The sequence below is a fragment of the Delphinapterus leucas genome, chromosome 4 (genome assembly GCF_059928025.1).
Source record: "Delphinapterus leucas isolate spDelLeu-1000000601 "Yukka" chromosome 4, BTC_Dleu_Yukka2, whole genome shotgun sequence".
NCBI lineage: Eukaryota > Metazoa > Chordata > Mammalia > Artiodactyla > Monodontidae > Delphinapterus > Delphinapterus leucas.
In genome coordinates, this window is record NC_143132.1 from 80,758,301 (window position 1) to 80,776,939 (window position 18,639).

General features: G+C 40.2%; 1 pseudogene; it reads right to left on the reverse strand.

Annotated features, from left to right (window-relative positions):
• Positions 1 to 9,524: 9,524 nt before the first annotated feature.
• LOC115802350 (zinc finger and BTB domain-containing protein 44 pseudogene) lies at positions 9,525 to 10,450 on the reverse strand (annotated as a pseudogene).
• Positions 10,451 to 18,639: the final 8,189 nt, after the last annotated feature.

Consider the following 18,639-nt stretch of genomic DNA (forward strand, 5'->3'; position numbering starts at 1 on the left):
GCCCCTGCATTGGGAGCACGGAGTCTTAAACAGTGGACCGCCAGGGAAGTCCCCATAAAGAGGTTTTGCTATGCCACAGTGATTTAGTTTTCTATTTGCTGCTACATCGCCAGAACTGGTCAAGGCCTACCACAGGCATATACTGAACAACATATCTGTTATTTTTGGTGCCAGATGGAGAGTTCTGTTTGGGCTTTATTAAATTTGACATTAAGCAGGGATATTGAGTAGGCAGTTGTATAAATGAGTCTGGGGACCTGAAGCAGGGGGGCAGGGGTAGGAGAAAAAGTCAGGTCATCAGGTCCTAAGATCTCAATTTGGGAGTTGTGGCATATGAATATTTAAAATCACTGTACTGAATAATATCACCCATGGAATGAGTGCAGAATTATAAGAGACTGGGTGGAAGACTGAGTCCAGAGGCGCTCAACATCTGAAGGTCAGCAAAGGAGAGAGACCACAAAAAAGTCTGAGGAGAGGCCACTGAAGTACAAGAAATAAGAGGAAGGTCTGACAAACCAAGAGAATAAAGGGTTTCAAGGAAGGCACGCTCAACTGTTCAAATGCTAACAAAAGACTGAGTATCTGACTACTAAGAATTTACCACTGGGTTTGCAGGATGAATGTTATTGGTAAGGTTGACTGGACCCGTTTCACTGGTGGGGATAAAAGCCTGATTTGTGTGGATTAAAGAGAAAATAGGAAATTAAGTTCCATGTGTAGTGGACTGATATGATCTGAAAATCTACCTGTAATAACTCTCAGATGTGCTAGATGAATTACAACAAAATTTATTTTAAATTCATAGCTGAACTTGCAAGGCAAAAGGGATATTTGCAGATACACAAAATGAAGATGTAAATGAACACAGGACCAGGATGCATGCAAGCTGACTCCATGGCTACCTAAGGGTCTGACCTAGGGGCTTCCCTTTTGAAAAATCACCTTTTTATTTTGGAATCATTTTAGGTTTGCAGAAAAGTTGTAAAGATAGTACACAGAGTTCCTCCATATACCCCTTACCCAGTTTCCCCCATTGCTAACATCTTAGAGTCCAGTTTCTCATAGAGGTTTGGAGATTGAATTTCTTTTACCAATGAAGTCCCCCAACCCCAAGGTGGGAATTTAATATAAAAATGTGTCCAAGTCCAAGTGACATCCCAAGACTCCTGTTGGAAGTCAACAGAGAATGGATCTGCCAGGACTCTTCTTCACCCAGGGCACAATGGGTTCTCTCAGGAAAAAGCAAGCCCTGCTACAGATCATACGTTTTGATCATAATCGAAACACACGTGGAAACAACCCACCCTGTTAAGAGTCAGCACTTACAACAAGCAGTAGGACTCAGTGGCCATGAACTTCTGGTATTAGAAAGACTATCTGAAAGAGAACACAAAATAGAACAATTTAAAATGACTAAGACATTGAATAACTGAATACCTAAGAAAAAGATAAAATACCATAAAAGAATAATCTGGAAGGGGGATGGATGGGTGGGTGAACAGAGCACCTCTTCTTCTCCAGTTTCCTCCTCTCTCCCTTCCCTTGTCCTCTCCTTTTTCTCCTCCCCTTCCTTCTTTTTAACCACCATAAATGTGGGAGAAGAGCCCAAAATCCTATTCTAGCTTACTAAAGAAAATTCACAAATATGTATATATTTCAGAAAAAAAAAGACAATAATTTAATTATTACCAGACCAGTAACTTACTGAGAATGACAACCAGAAAGAAATCAAACTTTAGATGATAAAGGTGATGAGGAAAAATCACAAATTTTCTATGACAAGACAATCAAACTAAGATGGAAACAAAAAAGAAAAACGCCCCTCTTTGTGGTGGGCCTTCCCCAATGCGCAACGTACATCAGCATGATACATTAGCCAGACCTCCTCAAAGCAGGACGATATAGTCAACTGTTGAGAAAAATGGCCCCTTTCTTCAGACACCAGCCTGGTAATTATAAGATTACTATCACTTTTTCATCCCATACAGGCGGTCACATTGACCAAAGGCTTACTCTGTACACACATAACTGACCAAAACATCTCTGATGAACTTGATGTACAATGCTAACCTGTAAATGTCATACATAAATTCTGTCTCAGGAATGTATAAAACTGCACCTCTAACTCTTGACCGGTGGAACAGTTGTCAGAGCTTCTGAGAATCTGTGTCCCGGGTTATAATCCTCTTCTTAGCTTGATTGTGACTTGGTTTTCTGTCAGCAAAGGTAACGTACGAGATACAACAACAATCTCTGAACTAAACGATTTCCAACTTACTACACAATTTTTCAGCTCCTAATTCCCTGAAAGTCCACCAATCCACTTATATAGCTCCCCCCCTCTCAGGGGAGTACAATTTGACAACTTATTTTTGCTTCCAAGATTTTATCTTTTGTGATTCCTATGTTACGAAATCTCTCTGAGGATTCTTCAACATGAAGGATTTTGCAGACATCACTTCCACTGGCACACCTTCATCCTTGGTGTCACAACCACTTTCCTCATTTATGTCGCTAAGTTCACCTTTACAAAGTTCCCCTGGCTGCATGCCTGGAGTCTCAAGAATGGCAGCGGTGTCAACATTCCCCTGGTGGTATCTTCTAATCACTTTCAATTTCACTTCACTTCTAGCGATATCACTTTTCCTTTTTTTGGGGGGGGGTGCTGCACTTTAATCTTTCTTGGACAATTCTTTCAGTCACTCACTTTTGTAAAATGTCAGGTGGGCTTTATCACTGGAAGACAAAGCAGCAACTGTATACTGAATAACAAATGCACGGTGACTAGTCATCAACAGACTTCGAAAGAATTGATGTGATTGGCTACAGATCATGATACACATCTCTTATTTCCCTAGTGCTTTGAGGACAGTGAAGTTTTTCCTATGTAATTACTCACAGGTATTGGGGGACTGGTCTTAATTTAGACAGCTGTGACTGAAATGTGTGCATATCAGAACTGTGCAAAGTGAGGAGTTATTATACTCATTTCCCAATGAGAAAGTGATCAAATCGGTTTCTGGCAGAAGAGGTTATCAATGCAGAGGTTCTACATTAATCATTTTGTAGTCTTTGGAACCAGTTCACTCAGGTCAAAGGTGAAACCTTGATGTATAGAAAAGGTAAGTCTGTATTTAAGAGAAATGAAGTACTATCTATTTCTTGGAAACAAACAAGTAAAGTTTGAACCAAGACCTTCCTGTTAACAAGCAGGCAGGTTGAATGTTCCATTGAGAATTTCCTGTTCTCTATTAGTTCCTCCCTTCTCCTTCTCCCCTCCTTTTAGTCATTGAAACACTTATAATCAGAGATTTTTAAAGTTTAGCCTTCAGAATCACCCAGGGCTTGCTAAAACACAGATGACTGGAAATTCACATATTCTGACAAGCTCCCAGCTGATGCTGATGCTGCTGGTCTGGGGACCACACTTTGAGAACCACTGAGTTTGTTGGTAGACTCAGGAATGGAATTGAAATCTCTTCAATTAAGTGGCTAATTCACAAATTTTTTGACTAGCAAAAGCTTGTGATCAATTGATGAAACATGAATACTTCTCTCAGGCCATAATTTAAGTCCCTTAAGCCAAATCCACAATTCTACAGATGCCACTTTTTCCAACATGAATTCAGTTTGCCTTATTGTACACCTATACAAACATTTAAAAATCTTCAGAATACTATCTAGCTATTTTGAACATTTACAAAAAATATTTGTGACAAAAATTAAAATCTAAAGACAAAAAATACAATTTGTTTTGCTGTGTAACAAAGAAATAATGTTTATGTTCTTAATGGCTTGCTTTTTGAATCAAGTAGGTTTATTTTTATTTATTTTTTTATTTTTGACTGCGTTGGGTCTTTGTTGCTGTGCGCGGGCTTTCTCTAGTTGAGGCGAGCAGGGGCTGCTCTTTGTTGTGGTGCACAGGCTTCTCATTGCGGTGGCTTCTCTTGTGGAGCACAGGCTCTCGGCGCGTGGACTTCAGTAGTTGCAGCATGCAGGCTCAGTAGTTGCAGCATGTAGGCTCAGTAGTTGTGGCAGGCGGGCCCTAGAGGGCGCGGGCTTCAGTAGTTGTGGCTCGCAGGCTCTAGAGCACAGGCTCAGTAGTGGTGGCTCACGGGCTTAGTTGCTCCATGGCATGTGGGATCTTCCCGGACCAGGGTTCGAATCCATGTCCCCTGCATTAGCAGGCAGGTTCTTAACCACTGCGCCACCAGGGAAGTCCGCCTGAATCAAGTAGGTTTTGAAACATAATTTAAAATCTCACAGGAAGTTGGAATGAAGTCTGTGGTGTAGTAATGCACCAATGTTAATTTCTTATCTTTGATAATTGTAATATGATTATGCAAGATGTTAACATTAGGGGAAGCTGGGTGAAAGGTGGTGTACAAGAACTATCTGTATTATTTTTGCAATTCTTCTGTAAGTCTAAAATTATAACACAATTTTAAAAGTTTTAAAAAACTCATAGCAAGAAGAGCACTCTGATATATGTATACTTATATATCGAAAAAAGTTTTCATCTGCAGAAAATTACTTGGGTTTCCTCATTTATCTCTACAGAATAATTCAGTTGCCATGTTCTTTCTATTTCTTATAGTCTCAGGATAATTTCAGAGATAGTCTAAATGGATTTTATTGGGATACCAATTGAACTTTGGTGGAGGTGTAGAAAATGCCTATGGATGAGGTTTTCTGAAATTGGTAACATTTACTATTATCCCCTTCAAAAAATGCTTATTTTTATTTTTTGAATAGGTAATATATTTACAAGACCTAAAGTTTAAAAGGTACAAAGTGTATATAGTGAAGAGCCATCCTCTTACTCTTGTCTTACTGCCACCTAATTTTCTCCCCAGATTCAACCAATAATATTATTCCTCTGTATCCTTTAGCTATAGTTGTTAATACATAAGCAAGGAAATGCATGTCTGTTTTACAGAGAGTGATAGCATGGTTTACTTCTGTATCTTTTATTAATTTATTTTTTTACTTAATATATTTTGGAGATACAGATTCTGTATCAGTGCATAATAAGCTTCTCGATCCTTTCTTGGGTCTGCATTTTATCCTGTTGTATGGATGTACACAGTTCCTTTCACTCATCCCCTTCATGGATATTATTTAGATGCCTCCCATCTTTTGCTATTACACATGATGCTGCCATGAACAGGTTTCCCCCATCATTATTTGCTCATGTGCAGTTATATCTGCAAGAAATGTAATTCAAGGGTCATGTATGTGACATTGTAATTTGGAAGAGTGTTATTATATGAACTTTTTGATGAGCAATTATAAACTTTGTACAAAATGCAAAAGAACAAAAGGGTAAATGGTGAAAAAGAAGTCTTCCTCATACCCTTTCCCTCTAGCTCCTCTCCCCAGAGGTAACCTCTGCTACTTGCTTCTTGGCTATAGACAATATTTCTGGCCACTTTAACCCAGTTTTTCCAAAATCTTTAGCCAGTGGGTTGGTCCTTCCTTCTTCCCTGCCTTCTCCTTCTCCTTCTCCTCTCTTTCTCCTCCTCCTTCTCCTTTTTCTTCTTCTTTAAGATTTCTATTTTAACATTACCCTTGATTGATTTAAGATGGGAAAATCAATGAAGGCATTGCTATATACGTGTGGGGCCTTAAAACAAAATTCTTTTACAATCTCTCCTGCGAAGTGTATCCAACTATTGTTACCAGACAAGGGTATTCCAAACCTGGGAATAAACTGTCTCTTAGAAGTCTTTTGAGGATAGTCATTGTGTCTACCTCTCTTTGTGGCTGTTTCCACTCACCCTAAATGGATGCTTGCAATCACGAGAGCATACTCGTATCAACAACTCTTCAACATTGAGGGGCTGGCAAAAAAAAAAAAAGGGCAGCTTTTACAAGACTCCAGGGCAATTCTGGAAAAAAACTGCAGCATACAGATCATGTCCATTCACTCCTGGACTCTCTTCCTTGTTGGCAAGTGCTGAACTGGACAAGGCGAGGGAGCAAATCTTTGTTAGTCTGGGGAGCAGCAAAGACAGCTTAGGTGAAAATGACATCCTGTGAGTGTCCAAAGCTTCTGAATTCTGGGTCAAGTTGTAGAAATGGGTAATATATGAAAAAGTAGCCCTAAGAGACTGGAGAGTTGATACAAATAATAGCAAAGGTGACTAAAAATTAGAAGTGGATATTTTGTAACAGCCATAGAGAGATAACAGTGGAAATCATAATAATTCTTTTAGCAGTCAGGAACTTGGGTACAATCATGAAGCACTCAAAAGCATCACAAGGATCAGTACAAATATTGGCACACTTGCAAAAAAGGAGAGGGCACACACAGAGGTTTGACAATCTTTGCTCCCATGTCAGAATATAATTTAGGCAAAGAACTTTTACCTGCTTCATGTTGACAATAGATGACATACCCAGAGACCAATTTTCTTTTCCCAAACTGCAAGTCATCCCTCCTCTCTTATATATAATTTTTTAAAATTATTAACCTTAACATAACTTTGATATGCACATATGCACTCACACACATATATAGTCCTGTAAGTTTAAATGACAATACTTAAATCTTTAAAACTCCAGCTCTTAAAACAACTTTATCAAGTATATCATAATTTGATGTTTATATGCTTTTTAATCTTAATTTGAGTATTCTGAAGGAAAAAAGTGTTCACGCATAAATAAGAATACATATATAAAACCATGCATAGGTGTTGTGTAGGAGCTATGCATTTTATTTTTTATTTCTCTCTGGGTTGGGAGACTATTCTCCATGGGGTTCTCATGATTCTGCACATCATAAGAGCAGAAGCAATGATTAACTTTGCTCTGGACTCTCTTTCAAAGATGTTTGTACAGTGAGCAACCAGGAGATAGAGATTGTGTCTTCCTCCAGAGCAAAGGATGTTTTTATTTATTGCCCATCGTAGTGATGTCTCCCTCCAGTACAAAGTTCAGGTGGGCTTACTGCTCATTATAAAATATTCGTGTTCTTCAAATTCAGGGTTCCTCTCCTGTAATGCAATCCACTGTGTGGGCAATATGGGTATCCCCTGACCCTCTCTGTGTCACTCTGTGGGAAATGGCACTTAGGGGACTGGTGAAATGCTGGGATTGCTGGGAGTAATACTATCTCTGACCCAGGTGTCCTGTGTCTTCTGCCACCGTCCATGAAACTGTGGAAGGCTAGCTTGTTGGCTGAAATTAGAGTAAAATCTTAGACTCTTCACAGTTCTTGGCACTCTGAATTTTATTTTATTTTATTATTTTATTTGTTTGGCCACGCTGCACGGCATGTAGGATCTTAGTTCCTGGAACCAGGGATCGAACCCAGGCCCCCTGCAGTGGAAGCGCAGAGTCTTAACCACTGGACCTCCAGGGAAGTCCATTGGCACTCTGAATTTTAATATTTTTCAAAGTCCCAGGTAAATATTGATTCTTAACTAGGTTTCTCAATAAACTATTAGTCTAAGTTTCCAAAGACAATTTAAGATTTTAGAAAAATATATTAAGTTGGCATTAAAGTTCACTAAATACTATTTAAAAACTTTTATTAGAAAGATATCACATCTTATAAGTTTACACATAAAGGGAAGTGGAGAAACTCTCCAGGTTCTCATAAATTGCAGTATCATCTGAGGTTTTCAAGACCAGTTTCTAAGGACACCAATCATTCAGATAAAAACACAACTCAGTTGTACGCCCATATTCATGTTTATATACTTTAAGCAATAGTAATTTATAAGGCAAGTGTTTAGAATTTTGGAATTTTCATTTAATTTAGCACTTTGTAAAATGCTATATTTCTCACATTTGCTCTGTTTGCATTTTTATTTCTCATATAGCAAAACCAGGAGAAGATATGTAGCTATCTTTCACATCCAGAATACATAAAACATTTATTAAAGTATTTGAGTGGTATCACATAAACTTAGCTTATATTTTACTTTTTATTCATGCATTTAAAAAGTAATATGGAAACTCTAATCTTCATTAAACGGATTTTTTAAAGTCTTTTCAGTTGGAAGCTGTGTCTTTTTTTTTTTTATAACTTAGAAAAATTTTATTATTAATGACTAGCACCCAGACAAAACTGAGATCTTGTGTTTTGAATAAGAAACTGTATTTTCTTTTTCTAACCTAATCAGGTGTTTTCATAATTATTAAACTTTGGGTATATACATAGAAAAAAAGAGTTACTCAAAAGATCATTGTTCATGGACTCATGAATATTTAGGATCAAGGTCAGTGATGCTTTAATGGCACCAGGTAAAAACGTATATTCCAGTCTAGAGTATCATATATATTTCGACTATAAACCACGAAGTTTCTTTCTTTTCTTTTGTTTTTTTAGCAGCAAGAGGTAATAGTCATTAATTTAAGGTTTTTAGTTTTTCTTTAGTCTTAACAATTCTTTTTTTTCCCCAAATAGATTTGAGTCATAGATCATCATTTTATAGACTCTCCTCTACTTCTACATTATTGCTTACATTGCGTAAATACTATCCTAACTGCTTTTAATATGACATTTGGCAATGTCTTAAAATATTTTGGAGTAAGGACAATTTATCACTGTCATATGGGTATTTTGTAAACAATCTCAGTTGGGTTAAGAATATAGCCTTAGGGCTTCCCTGGTGGCGCAGTGGTTGAGAGTCCGCCTGCCGATGCAGGGGACATGGGTTCGTACCCCGGTCCGGGAAGATCCCACATGCCGCGGAGCGGCTGGGCCCGTGAGCCATGGCCGCTGAGCCTGCGCGTTCGGAGCCTGTGCTCCGCAGCGGGAGAGGCCACAACAGTGAGAGGCCCGCGTACCACACACACACAAAAAGAATATAGCCTTAACAGAGAATTCTTTATTTTGTCCAAAACAGCAGAATAAAAACATCCTCAACAATACACAAACCTATGTATAAAATATAGAACATCTCCAGTATATCTCCTTTTCATGGGATCATGCCAAGTATAGGCAAGAGAAAACTGATTTAGGCAATGACCCAATTAGCCAGGCATTAACATTCAAAGACCAGGTAAACAATAATTTTATCCAGAAAAGCTGTATGAAAGAGTTCCTATGAAGCCGATTCACACACTGTATTCTCTGTTCCTGGTCATTTCACGCACAAGTTGACTATCCTTAACCATGCTTCTTCGCCTTCTTTCACAGAAGAAAGATTATTTGGAGGAGTGGTACTATAAAGGTACAGGGAATACCTATCCCAATACCAAATTTTCACCATGAAAAATTATAGTAACAAAGCTTAAAAAAAAAAAAACACACAAAACACGTGGGATTTCAGAAGTATATACCCTAATAATTTTTAAGAAAGCTCACCATAAATACTTCCAAAAACAACAGGCTTTACAAAAGACTGTACAATATCCTGTGTGTAGGATATAGGATATTCAGGCCATTTGCCAGAGTCACTCAGTAATATGTTTCTGGTGTGCGCTTTCATTTCAGGAAGGTCAATGATCACCTGATTTCTTCTTGACCTAATGATCTGTTGTTAACCTACTCCTGATAATGGAAGAGGAAACTGATACCAGTTTTAAGTCAGCTGGTTCTCCTTAAGTCTCAAGGTTTCTATTATATTTCAACACCATGTTATTGTGCACTTACAGAAGCAATCTCTCAGTCATGAAAAATAAAACGTCAGTTGCAGACCTTACAAAGTAAAAAGGGAAATTCTTTCCCAAACCCTTTTTTGCTTATAAAGTTAAATTAAATTCAAATGTACAAGACCAAGCACAGGCACTTTCCAAAAATCGAAAATGAAGCCAAACCATGAAATTACTGAATAGTTACAGAAGACAGCTCTGATTTTGGGGGGTCCTCTCTGGTTGCCTCGGCACAAGCACTGGTCTTTGGCTGCCCTGGCATTTCCTCCTCTTTTTCTGTCAGCCCACCAAGAGACCCCAAGGGAAAAGTGCTTTCACAATTCTGGGTCGAGGAGACCTGTGAAATTACAGGCATCTGGACAGAGGAGTTGTCTTCAAAACTGTGTTCTCCAAGATCATACTGAACAAGGGTCTCTTCTTGCTCCTGGTTTAAGTAGTCCGGTACTAGGAAATCACTGCTCTGGAAGTAGTTTGCTAGCTCTGACGTTTCATGGTTCAGACTCCTCAGGTGCACGATTAAATTTCCAGAGTTGGTGAACATGGCGCCACATGTTTTGCACTCGTAAATCCGAGGCTTGCGGATAATGTGCTGGGAAACCCTCATGTGGTGTTTATATTCCCCGAAGGAAGTGAAAGTGGCACTACGTATCTGGCACCGGAAACAGCGTTTACATTCATGCTTTAGGCGATGCATCTTTAGCGAGTAAGCCCTGGTGAACTTTTTCCCACAGCGGTCATACTGAAATGGTTTAATTCCTGAGTGGATGAGCATGTGCTGTTTCAGGTTCTGAATCGCACCCCACATGTTGGACACTGAAAAGGTCTATCTGGACCATTTGGACTTGGCCGTTCTGTGCTGCGATCACCATCTGCGTGAGCACTGGTGCTAGAAGTGCTCTGAAGTGTAGGTAACCCTTCAGTGACGCCTTCATCTACTGAACCTGCGGGCGGCGGTGCCAGGGCCCGGAGGCCTGCTGCTCCTCCCCCCCCCCCCCCCCGCCAGGCTGAAGCGGCGAGGGGGTGGTGGCGGCGGCGGCAGCCCGGGGGGAGGGGGCGGAGCGCGCGGCCTCGCTCCCTCTCTCCTCCCCCGGGGAGCGCAGCTGTGTCTTTTTTAAAAATCATTCTCTCTCTCTCTCTCTCTCTCTCTATTTTTTTCTTTTGGTTGCACCGGGTCTTAGTTGTGGCAGGCAGGCTCCTTAGTTGCGGCTCGTGAGCTCCTTAGTTGCAGCTCACGGGCTCCTCAGTTGTGGCTTGCAGGCTTTTTTGTTGTGGCATGCAAACTCTTAACTGCGGCATGCATGTGGGATCTAGTTCCCTGACCGGAGATCGAACCCACATCCCCTGCATTGGAAGGCAGATTCTTAACTAGTGCGCCACCAGGGAAGTCCCAGGAAGCTGTGTCTTTATAATTCATCATCTTACAAATGGAAAGGGTCTCCTGTATTTGTTTTTTTCTCTCCCTTTTTGTAACTACTCATTGTTGGCTTGTTGTCAATTTTCCTACCTCTCTTTTTTATGTTATAAATAAGAGAGACAAGAGGTCATTCAATGAACGTTAAATTTTCCTTTTTCTCATCTAAAAATGTTTTTGAGAGTGTTTATATTAGAAAACAATAGACATACTCTTTAAATTTTCATTACTAACTTAGTTATCTTTATATCATAATTTATATGTTTTAAGTTTTATTTTGCTCAGAGTTTTAACTCTCATCTAAAACTTAAACTTTTCCACTTGGAAGGCACCTTTTCCTAGGAAAAAGACTTTTTAAGTTTCAATTTTCTGAAGACTACACGTTAACCTACTTGATGCCTTTCTATAGGCCATAGAGTATAAGTTTACTGCTGGGCACTTGCAGACAGAGTGACAGCCCAGTATCTATCTTTCCTCACAGCCTGGAGATTTTTTCCTCAGGCGTAATGTCTCATTTTTTTTGAAAATCTTTATGATCCCTCCCCCTAGACTCATAAAGTCTTAGTGGTCTTTTGTCACCAATTATAGGAGTCCCATTAAATTTGAGATATTTTACTGGACTTTATTTTCTAATTTCCTCCATGGGTGAGTCATCCTATATAATGCAAAGGCACCAAGGGAGGCTCTTGTCCTCTGTCTTTAGTGGCATATCTACACTGGTCTGCCAGAACAGAAAGCTTTTACTGCCAAAGGCTTCAGAAAAGCTAGAGTCCCTTTTGGGGTCCTACATCCTCCTGGGTACATATGGACTTTCACATAGAAAAGTAACCACGGCCATATAACAAAAGGAATCAGTAAGCTCTTAGGCAAAGTGAAATAATACAGCAGCCCTGTAAGAACAAGGAAAAGAAAGGATGCAAATGTATTCATTAAGAAGAGAAAGCACTTTTTCCCAGTGGCCTTGAGTTTCCTATAAAGACCTTCACTTCTTTTTTTTTCAATCTTTAATTTTTTAAATTGGGGTATAGTTGTTTTACAATGTTGTGTTAGTTTCTATTGTACAGTGAAGTGGAGCTCCCTGTGCTATACAGCAGGTTTTCATTAGTTATCTATTTTATACATATTAGTGTATATATGTCAATCCCAATCTTCCAATTCATACCACCCTCCCTTCCCCCCTTGGTGTCCGTACATTTGTTCTCTACATCTGTGTCTCTATTTCTGCCTTGCAAACCAGTTCATCTGTACCATTTTTCTAACTACACATATATGGGTTAATATACGATATTTGTTTTTCTCTTTCTGACTTACTTCATTCTGTATGACAGTTTCTAGGTCCATCCACATCTCTACACATGACCCAGTTTTGTTCCTTTTTATGGCTGAGAAATATTCCATTGTATATATGTACCACATCTTCTTTATCCCTTCATCTGTCAATGGACATTTAGGTTGCTTCCATGACCTGGCTATTGTAAATAGTGTTGCAATGAACATTGGGGTGCATGTGTCTTTTTGAATTATAGTTTTCTCTGGGTATATGCCCAGTAGTGGGATTGCTGTGTCATATGGTAGTTCTTTTTTTAGTTTTTTAAGAAACCTCCATACTGTTCTCCATAGTGGCTGTATCAATTTACATTCCCACCAACAGTGCAAGAGGGTTCCCTTTTTTCACACCCTCTCCAGCATTTGTTCTTTGTAGATTTTCTGATGATGCCCATTCTAACTGGTGTGAGGTGATACCTCATTGTAGTTTTGATTTGCATTTCTCTAATAATTAGTGATGTTGAGCATCTTTTCATGTGTTTGTTGGCCATCTGTATGTCTTCTTTGGAGAAATGTCTATTTATGTCTTCCACTCATTTTTTGATTGGGTTGTTTGGCCTTTTGATATTGAGCTGCATGAGCTGTTTATATATTTTGGAGATTAATCCTTTGTCCGTTGATTCATTTGCAAATATTTTCTCCCATTCTGAGAGTTTTTTCATCTTGTTTATGGTTTCCTTTGCTGCGCAAAAGCTTTTAGGTTTCATCAGGTCCCGTTTATTTATTTTTGTTTTTATTTCCATTTCTCTAGGAGGTGGGTCAAAAAAGATCTTGCTGTGATTTATTGTCAAACTCTGTTCTGCCTATGTTTTCCTCTAAGAGTTTTATGGTGTCCGGTAAAGACTTTCACTTCTGCATTTATCCTCTGGGGGTCAGCAGTTCCCTGTAAAGGAGGAAAGATACCCTTGGGAAAGATGAGGGCCACTGGCAGCCATTCATTTCATTTCTCATTTTTCCCGGCGGTGAGGGAAAACTTGCTTCTTACTGGGGCTGGACACTCACAAAAAAATCCTCACTCACCTGAATAAGATTTAAGCTGAATCACCTCTCAAACGTAGGAACACTTATTCAGAAAGGACTATTTTGAGTCACCTACTCACAGATGGGTCTCCACCTATTGTATGGATCCACCTTTTGTAATATCAGTACAGTAACAGCAACAACAAATACCATACTTACTGAATTTTCTTACTAAGATTTTCAGCAGTGTATCATTATTAAAAGTTATTCATATGTTTATCACAATTATGAAGGAACTTATGAAAATCAAGTCTAAGGGCATAAAAAATGGTCATACTTGTTGAATAAAAAAATAGAGATTATATGTTATATTTACAGCATGATTTCCTTTCTGGAATACACACACCTACAGGCATTTTGAGAAAATATTTCTGGAAAGTCATAACCAAAATTTCAACAGTAGTTTCCTTTGGCTGGTGAGATTACAGGAGTTTTTACTTCCGGCTTTAACTTCTTCTGTGTTTTCTAAATTTTCCATACTAAGCATTAAAGTATGTACTATAAAATAGTATATAAAATAAAGAATAGAGATATCATCAACCTTAGAGAAAAATAATAGTGAAATTCAACATTTAAATGAATATTTAAATGTGAATAGCCTCCATGTTAGTCCTACATTTTCCTGTTACATGTCCTGGCTTTTATTTATTAATATTTACCTAGCATATAGAACTAGCATAAAGTTGTTTGGGGGTAAATAAGATTTCGGCACTGAGTGGTAGTAGATGTTCAAAACAGAGAGAAAAAATGCAGGAGAGAGGCATCTGCTCATTATTACTTTTGCAGGGCACCTGGGCAAATGTCACTGCCCACGTCTTTTTCCTTCTACTCTTGGTCCATCAGTTCTAGATTTCCTCATTATAGGATTCTAGAATCTTGGAGGAGGATGGGCCACCCCTGTCATCCTGTCCTGCCCTCCTACCCAGCTCACAGACTCTTCCCAGAATACCTCTAACTTCCTGGCCTCTCCTTCAGCACCTCCAGAAATGTGGAGCTCAGTACTTTTGCCTGAAATGCTTTCCCCCTTTCTCTGCCTGCAGCACTTCTACTCATCATTCAATATTCAGATCAGGTGCTCAGTTTCTCAGGTCCATGTGGCACAGTCATTGGTGCTTCTGAGTGTGGACTCTGGGGTCAGAAAGACCTGGGTTCAATCCTGCCTCTTCTCCTAACACTTGCTGTGTGATCTTAGCCAGTTTATCTCACCTCTCTGAGCCTCGGTTTTCTTACCTGTAAAATGGGGTTCGCAGATGTGGTCATGTGTATGGGCTCTTCATGGGGTGTCCAGTACATAGCAAGCAAGTAATAAATGGTAACTGCTACCACTAACATCAGTGGTTTCAATGCTGACCTGCAGATTAAAATCACCTGCAGAGCTTTTAAAACATGATTTAACAGGTCTGGGCTGATGCTCCTGGCAAAGTTTGCATTGTTTGAAAGTTGCCTAAGTGATTCTAATGTGTAGCCTGCCAGGTGGGGAACTGTTACACCAGCAGTTTTGAAAGTATGGTACCTGGACCAACAGCACCAGGGAAACTGTTAGAAACTCAAATTCCAGGGCCCCCTAGCAGACCTACCAAATGAGAAACTCTGGAAGTGAGCCCCAGCAATCTGGGTTTTAACAGGCCTCCCAGGAGATTCTGAGGCATGCTAACATTTGTGAACCACTGCACTAGATTGTAAGCTAAGTAAAGGCAAGAACTGTTTGTCTTGTTCAATGCCGTACATATTCTTAGGGCTTGACACTGTGCCATACACAAATTCAGTTTAGTTCAACCAAGAAATGTTGGGACTTCCCTGGAGGTCCAGTGGTTACGACTCCATGCTTCCACAGAAGGGGCCTGGGTTCAATCTCTGGTTGGGGAATTAAGATCCTGCAAGCTGCATGGTGCGGGCAAAAAAAAAAGAAAGAAAAAAAAAAGAGAGCTTCCCTGTTGGCGCAGTGGTTAAGAATCCACCTGCCAATGCAGGAGACACGGGTTTGAGCCCTGGTACGGGAAAATCCCACATGCCGCGGAGCAACTAAGCCCGTGTGCCACAACTATTGATCCTGTGCTCTAGAGCCCGTGAGCCACAACTACTGAGGCCACGTGCCACAACTACTGAAGCCCGCACACCTAGAGCCTGTGCTCCATGACAAGAGAAGCCATCGCAATGAGAAGCCCATGCACCGCAATGAAGAGTAGCCCCTGCTCGCCACAACTAGAGAAAGCCAGTGTGCAGCAATGAAGACCAAACGCAGCCAAAACTAAAATTAAATATATAAATAATTTTTTTTTAAAAGAAAGAAAGAAATGAAATGAAGAACTGTCGATTGAGTGCTAGTTTTCTTTAAGGCATTGTGCCTGGTCCTGGGGATACGATGCTGTGTGAAACAGGTGCTCGTCCTCAGGTTGCTTGCAGCCTCTCAGACTCAACTCTTCCTTCCTGCTCTCACTGCTCCTTAAGCACCTACCGTTGTAAACTTTATGCTGATTTATATATATATTTTTATATGTCTGTGTCCCGCACGAAACTGATCTCCTCAGGGCAGGAACAGACTGTACTCATTTCCTAGGAGATGCTCAAAAGCAGTTGCATTGCTGGGCCTGGCTCTGCATTTAAGACCAATGGAATGTGTTCCCCTAATGAAAAATGATGGAGGGAAAAGGCTGGTGTCAGTCAAGGTTTGATCAGGGAAGCAGAACCACTGTGAGGATTACGATACAAAAGATTTACCTTAGGGCTTCCCTGGTGGCGCAGTGGTTGAGAGTCCGCCTGCCGATGCAGGGGACACGGGTTCGTGCCCCGGTCCAGGAAGATCCCACATGCCGCGGAGCGGCTGGGCCCGTGAGCCATGGCCTCTGAGCCTGCGCGTCCGGAGCCTGTTGCTCCGCAACGGGAGAGGCCACAACAGGGAGAGGCCCGCGTACCGCAAAAAAAAAAAAAAAGAAGCACAAATGGATGAAGCTGTGTGGTTCCAGAGCCAAGGTCATGAACATGGGTGTGCTTTTGGCTTGGGAGTAGGCAGAGGGTGTAGATACTTCAGAAGAGTGAAAGGTAGGTGCTGGGTCTCAGGAAACTCATGGCTATTTTATCTAACAAGGGTCTGAGGTGGAAATACTTCCTGTTGTCGAGTAAAGTGAGACCTGTAGACTTTGTATACCAGCCCTGAGAGTGGTCATTCTTCTGCTGAGATGTGATGGTCTGGAGATACCCAGAACACTGCCTTGAGTCCAGTCTTGTCTCATCTAATCAGTGCTCTCCAGAATCTTCAGCATACTGGGTCTTAAATGCTCTTTTAGCCCGTCTTAGCTCAGGACATGTAAAACGTACTCTACTGCCTACTTCAATATAAACTCCCACTTGGTAGAACAGGAAACTATACTCAATATCTTGTAATAACCTATAATGGAAAAGAATCTAAAAAAGAATATATATATGTATATATACACACATACACACACACATATATCAATTATTTGCTGTATACTTGAAACTAACACATTATAAATCAACTATATTTCAATAAAAAATTTTTTAAAAGCCGTCCCACTTGGGCTTCATTTTATCTTTTCCAAGTTGATCCCTCCATCTCTTCAGCATCTTCCTGTCACATTAGTCGGGTTCACTGCTCCACAAAGATCCTACTTGGATTAAATGTCTGTTTCATATGCTTTCGTCTAGGCTTCCCAAAGTGATTGTAAGCTCTTCAAGGGAAAGCATTTATGTCTTTTAAAATTTATTTCTCTTCTTTTGCCTTGAGGTTCCCATAGACTGAATATGTGAACACAAGTCAACTAAAGATGAGTAGAAGCACCCGATCACCACACTCGTGCTCTGAGCACCCAGGGAACCCCCAAAATGTGATGAGCCGGCAGGTATTTAAACTAAGACTGACAAAAAAGAAGGCTTACGTCAATTTCTGTCATCTTACTGATGGCATCTTCATCTTACTCCATAATTCTTCTTTTTTAAAAAATACATAATGATTTTTTTATATATAAATTTATTATTATTATTTTTTCTGCGTTGGCTCTTTGTTGCGGTGCACGGGCTTCTCATTGTGGTGGCTTCTCTTGTTTCGGAGCACAGGCACTACGCGCATGGGCTCAGTAGTTGTGGCTCGTGGGCTCTAGAGCTCAGGTTCAGTAGCTGTGGCGCACGGGCTTAGTTTCTCCATGGCATGTGGGATCTTCCCGGACTAGGGCTTGAACCCGTGTCCCCTGCATTGGCAGGTGGATTCTTAACCACTGCGCCACCAGGGAAGTCCCTTACTCAGTAACTCTTTAAAATGATTGCACAGGTTTCTCTTTGTTGACTTTCTCTTCAATCTGGATAGTACAATGGAGTGGGATGTTTTAAATAAAAATTCAATGTTAAAAAAATAATAAGTATTTCTCTTTTTCTCAGGACTGACTATGGTAAATAGCCAATGCCTGTGCTTGACTCCATTCTAGTTTACCATGAGCAGGACTCAGAACAGTACCAGCCACAATGAGATATTTCATAAAGGTTTTGGAGCGAAATAATAATCATCTCAGAATCAGAAATTATCTTGATGTGTTTTTTGTAATGACAACATTGATGATAAAGCCTCGTGATAATATGGTGTAAAGGTGTTCAAGGACTGAGTTTGAATGCCAGCTCTGTCACATATTAACTTTGTGACCCTGGGCAGGGCTCCGTGAGCTAGTTTCCTCATTGTAAAAGAAAGGTGATCACGGGGACCTCAGGGTGGTTGTGAGGACTAAGTTACACACGAAAAGGAACACTCAATAAATGTGTTTTGCTACAGAAAATTTTAAATCTCTTATTTTTTATTCTACTGGTTTTCTATTTTTTCCTTTACCTGGATCAGAAAGATAATTTTACATTTTCCTTCAACTTTTTTGAAACTTAATATTTTCTGATAATGAGAAGTTGGTAGACATCATATTAACAAAAGATTTTTTTCCTTTTTTGGTAATTACCTGGATCATAACAAATAATAATAAAACAAGACGAATTTCTCTCAGCTTTGGGCTGGGAATCAGGAGGAGGAGGAAGGGAAGGGAGAAAGAGAGTCCTTAGACTGGTGGTAGAAACATAACCCACTAACCCTTGATTGGGCACCCGTGACGAGGTCTCTGTGGTGGGGAAGCCCCACCAAAGGGATCCTTTCTCGGTGAGTAAGAATGCTTCGGGGCTGGGCTGTGAGCTCCCAGGGCAGAGCCCTACTGCCCGCTCTCTGATCAGCTCGACTTTGCTGCAGGTTGGTTGGGACTGAAAGGAGACCACTGTGAATTAACTAG